Genomic DNA, 5,744 nt, shown 5'->3' with positions numbered 1-5,744 from the left:
AATACAAAAATATGTATTCAGAATACTAATTTTGAGTAGCTGTATTCCAGTTACATTACTCTTTTGTTTGGTGTATCAGAATACAGTTACTTATCTCAAATCAAAGCAATGCAGTGTAGTATTTTATCACGTAATTTAGGCTCCAAACTGCACAGTATTCGTGAGAAAACAGAGAACACATGCTCGTGTGGTTTGTGCATGTGTGATTCTTCCTTCTCTAATTGATGATAAAGAAATGTATAACAAATGGTGAAACAAACATAAAGCGGTTTTGCGTTGTTGTTATTGTTTCTGTATAATATAAATTAAACTCAACTCAAACTTTCAAATATTCAGAATACAGTTCTCTGATCGGACAATGTAACGGTTACGTGGTCCAATCAGAGAACTGTATTCTGTGTTACATTCTGACCCATGTAACGGAACACATTTTAATGCAGGTATTCAGTATTCTGTAAATAATATTTCTCAATAGGGCTGCAAGATGTATAATTAATTTAATTAATGAAAATCACAATTTGAATGCTTGATATAAGCAAATTGCAAAAGCTACAGGTATTTAAGGAATATAATTTCCAACAACAAAATCTGTATTAAAGCCCTGTAGATTAGTTCTCCAGATTACATGTGCTGAAATGCATGGGGTTTATGGATTGGTTGTGTTATATTACAGACTTGCTGGACTTTTAATGTTAAAAAATTGAAGTAAAATTCTGAGCTTTGATGAATGTGTGATGACATCCGAGACACAGAAGTTTGACGTGTATTCGAGCGAAAGGCATTGACTGTATACATTAATTATTGTCCATTTTGCATTATGATTGATTATGTATTTTAAAACGCTGTGTATGTTTGAAATAAAAGCTCTCAAATGGAAACAAGTTCAATTTTCAGTCTTCTCTCAAACGTTTAAAGCAAGACGTGTTTGAAGTTTGCAAGACGTGTTTGAAGTGTGCTTGTCACGTTTTTCAAGATCATGCCGCCCCGAATTGTTGCGTCGTTGTAATTTACCAGCGAAAGCAATAACGGCACGAGCGACCAAAAGCACTGCTGCCACGTCCAGCTGACGGCCAGGTGGCTTCTCTGACCCCTGTGAGTGTGTCCCTGCGCCTGTGCCAACGGGACGTGTGTCAGCGTCAGCGTAAGACACACACTAACCACTCCAGCGGGGCACTGTCCTAATATCCTGCTGACCACTGACAGACAGCCTTGAGACACGTCCATCCAGCTGTAACCCTGGGCAACACACATGTCTCACACTCATCAGCCTGTCCCGACACAAGCACCATGGTCAGTTGAACAAAAATGACCTGATTTTGAGGGATTTCGCAATATATTTATGACTCTGTCTATCAAAATTGTCTTTTAAATGGCATTTCTTTAAGGTTATACAGAGTAGGCTGTGACTGGTCATCGATGCTGTGTGTGGTATTGTATATGATTCTTTTTCTATAATGGACAAAGATTGTTTACTTGAACCAAACACAAGAAGCTGTTGTTTTTGTGTCTTGGCAGCAGCTGCAGCACTCAAAGGTGTTATTCCTTACATAACTTGACAAACACGTCAGTTATCATTTAGTCAGTTGGTTAATCTATGCCAATTAGTGCAATCTCTCCATGAGTAAAAGTAAACTCACTATTAGCAGTAGTGTGTTGTAGCTGTTTATCTTTATTATTGTAATCTCCAATTACAAATAACCTAGACTGAAATATTTAATTATTTTGAACGCTCTGTCATGCTGATTAACAAGTTGGCCACAAAAAAGTGCTTAATGCAATTCACCTTTTTTTTTTTTTTTCAACAGGAAGACAGAAAAGAAACAAAAATTAGAGAGAAAGAGAGAGAGAGAGAGAGCATATAACATTTAGTCTTAAACATCCGTAGTAATCACATTTGGTCCAAAGTCTGAATATATTTTTCCCCATTTTTGTCAATTATAATGTCGGCCCAGGACATAAATATTAGTTTTATTGAACATTTAAAAAAAATAAAAAGTAAGACGCTTACCACCTCAACATTTGTCACATAATGAAATTATGTGACAAATTGTGATTATTTGTCACATCAAATTTGTCACAAATTGTCACATCAAATTTGTCACAAATTGTGATTATTTGTCACATAATGAAATTATGTGACAATTACATTATGAAATTTCCCCATGTGGGACAATGAAGGAATATCTTATAAAATTTGGATTCAGAATGTACTTTGGTTAAAAGTGAAGAGAAATACAGCAGAGTTCCCTTCCTTGTAACTCTGTTTCAGACCTTGTTAAAGCAGTCTAAGAGCGATGGGGACACTACCAGGATTGTATTCACCTTTATCTGTTTCTTTATTGTGCGCCACATTTTTATCACACATTATATTTCTCTCCCACTCCAGCCTTGTAAACGTATTAATTAAAATCCAAATACCAAATATTGACTAATACGTTATCAGCGCACAGCAGTTGGTGCCGTGGCCATTGATCCGGCCTGTGATTTATGATCATATTTAGGAAAAATCATTTTGTTGTTGCTATCCTGTGCTATACGGGGCAATGGATTTTAGTGGGAGGTGTAATTCTCTTCTTTTCCTTCTTTCTCTATGGTGTTTGTATTGCCAAAGAAGCAACGCATTTTTCAATTGAATTTGGAGATCTCTGATATCGTTGCGACGTGCTGCGAATAGGCACCAGGAGTTTGTGCATGTCATGGGGGAAAAACGGGAAAATGGGGATTACCTCTTTAATCACAACAGAGATTAACAGATGGTATGAGAACAGTTATTAGCAGACATCTTGCACTCATCAAATCAATACGATGATTTGTAATCAGGCTGTCTGCGCGGCTGAAGAGAGGAGAAGTCGGGGCGGATCACAGTGAAAGATCCTGGCAATCACAAGCTAAGTGTGGTGCAATTACCTCTCACAAAATAGGTGCGCTTCCTCCCTATGGCTGGCACTGCTCCAAAACACACCGATAGCAACATAGGGCATTAACACAACACAAAACACGGCATGGATAACCTTGTGTCTGATCAGGTGTTCCTTCTCGCTCCCAATTTCATTTCACTTTACAGCTATTATTTAGCTTGGAGCTCGCCTGGTACTTGAATGGGGAAATCTAAATGTTTACACTGTCTGCTGCCTTGTACAATGGAGTACGGAGCGGCTCATTAGCAGGTTAAATATGTGTATGGGCAAAGAAAGCCATATAGCAGTAGGGGTGGGTATGCTGAGAATCAGTATGTATTATTTGAGGTTTGATTATCAGACAAATGTGAAATGTCTGTCAAATGAATCACAACAGTGCAGAAATATACTATCACTTACCCTAACCCTTATTTGAAAGTATACAACATATGTTTTTATAGCATTTTTTTAATTTAATTATTTTACTACAAATGGCACTCAAATATTGAAATGTTGCATATCTTCAAAACAACATTCACGATATAATTTGAATTATATCGTGAATGCGGGAAAAAAAAAAAAAAAAAAGGAGCCAGACTTGTTTCCCTTAATTAGTAAGGTAAAGAGGTAAAGAGTCCAGTATTGTAAATGTGTGAACTTAATTACAGTGGTTTAAACATATGCAAAACAAAACAAAAAATCACCCATGGTCCATTGCACAAACAAAAATGTTTAAATGAGCAAAACTCTTGCTTGGCTCCTTGCATGTTATATTTATACAATTTTCACTTTGGGTAATGGCATTTCAAATAATCAAATACTAATCTCTCCTCATTGCCTTGACATTTAAACCTGCAGACATATGTCCCAGCTGCTGAGGAAGACCAGGCACTTACCAGGATTAAGCAAGGCAAATGGTGCCAAAACAATGACAGTAAGAAGTAACTGATGCTGTTTAAATATTCAGAGGCGTCTACTGAACAGACAGTGTGGCACACACATCCCAGCAGCCCCTGCACTGGTCTGCAGGCTGCATGCCCTCATTTAACAACCACACCAACTCTGAGCTTTACAGCCTTTTACAATCCACTGTGAATGCATGTGAACCATTATAAACAGTCTTTCATATATCTTACATTTTTACTCAAATCTATTGTTTTAGAAATACGACAACATAAATACACTCAAAATAAATGATTGAGAATAAACAAAATGTATAAGTGATACCGTAAGTCTTTCTCGTGGACGACACTGTTGCTGTGGCTAGTATCTGGCCAAGGTCAGAGCTGAAGGAATTCCAATGAGATTAGGTGTCATCAGTGCTTTAGCTGTACCCCATTTTACAATGATGTTCTTGGAAAGGGCATTAAGTAATGTGGATGACCAAGGCCTAAAACTACAAACTTACCCTTGTGAAAAATACAGCACACCAACAGAACTAATATGACATAATTAGTCACATTTTTATATTTCGTTTTTTACATCCCATCTTGACAACAATGTTCGCAACTGTTGCTAAATTTGCATCTTTCTGGTGGTGGCAATAATCATTTTGTCATCTCTTCTAAAGCGCTAATTCAATGTCCAATTACACTCTGGTCACTAATTCAATTACAGTATAGCTGAAGAAATGGTTGATTCAATTCATTTCAATTACTCGATTGACCAGTCACACCAGATTTGATTCATCTCAGGTACAAGCTGCATGTCACATTCTATCCACCTCCAGCAGAAGACAATTACCACGTCACGAAATGATCATCGAAATAATATGGCCCAACCCTGTAAACACATAAATGCTAAAGTAAAAAAAAATGTCTCTGTTAGTCACTTATTAAATCATTAATTCCATATGAAATCATTTGCATATATACTCAACTAGATCATGCAAAAATAGATTATTTATTATTATTATCATTATTGTTATTATTATTATTATTATCATCATCATCCGTTTCTTTTTCTCTTTTGTATTATCATTATACATTAATTAATAAATACATTAAAAAATATCTGTCTTTTCACCCCACATAATGCCAAGTTCACAAGCAAAAAGACATTAAGGCTTTTTAAAATTATTATTATTATTAATCACAAAGAAATTGTTGCAAGCGTTGGGTGGCCAACAAAACACAGAAAATAAAATCCATATTAATCTGTATTCATCTGTAGTTTATAAGTATATACTCCAGCAACGAGTGACATTGCACAAACTCCAAATGTGAATGCAAACATAAACCTGTTGATCCAGAATATGCCCAATGTCTCTCATAGAACAGTGACTCTCGCTTGATATGAGAATTTATCTTCAAAAAAGTTGCATCTGTGCTGTGATTGGTGCGAGTCGGAGCGCGTGCGCTTTGCCATAGGCTGCTCGCACGATGCCTGCGCTCTGTGGATAGACACGTCTCCACACTAGTTGCGGGCGGTGGCGCAAAAACGTCTGATTGGCCGTTGACGCATACATGGTTTATACAAACTGCATAGCGCACTCATATCTGCAGCACTGACACCGGCCCGACTCTGAACTCCACACCGCACAGCAGTCACTCAAAGCGGCTGGGTCATAAAAGTAACCACACAGCAAATAAAGCGTAGGTTTTGAGCATTTACCTTGTGAGTCTTCTCCGTTTCCGGCCCTCACAGACTGTATCCACGTAAGCCGCATGTCGCTGCTGACTGCAGGGAGAGAGATAGAAGTGTTCTGCGACTGCCGCGCATCAGCCACTTACGTACCAAGCCGTTTTTACCTTTTTACGCGCCGCGGAACCAGGTCCAGATCCAAAGGGCTGTTGGGGGATTACACGATTTCTGTTCTCTCCCTCCTCTCTTCCCTCCATCTCTCTT

At 37.8% G+C, this 5,744-nt stretch overlaps 1 long non-coding RNA gene across 1 annotated transcript in view; it reads right to left on the bottom strand.

The window, feature by feature from the left end:
• The window catches only part of LOC140374175 (uncharacterized), a 9,419-nt gene extending 3,675 nt beyond the window's left edge, over positions 1–5,744 (bottom strand). The window contains exons 1-2 of the long non-coding RNA XR_011929075.1: positions 5,648–5,744; positions 5,511–5,576 (exon numbers count right to left, since the gene is read on the bottom strand). This is a non-coding gene — a long non-coding RNA (uncharacterized lncRNA). The remainder of the gene's footprint in view (positions 1–5,510; positions 5,577–5,647) is intronic.

This window comes from Eucyclogobius newberryi, unplaced genomic scaffold (genome assembly GCF_026437365.1).
Source record: "Eucyclogobius newberryi isolate DKJ021-1_F unplaced genomic scaffold, fEucNew1.0.hap1 SCAF_3, whole genome shotgun sequence".
In the NCBI taxonomy this organism is placed as follows: Eukaryota; Metazoa; Chordata; class Actinopteri; order Gobiiformes; family Gobiidae; genus Eucyclogobius; species Eucyclogobius newberryi.
The sequence above is the reverse complement of the archived record's forward strand: the minus strand, read 5'-3'. Positions and strand labels throughout refer to the sequence as shown.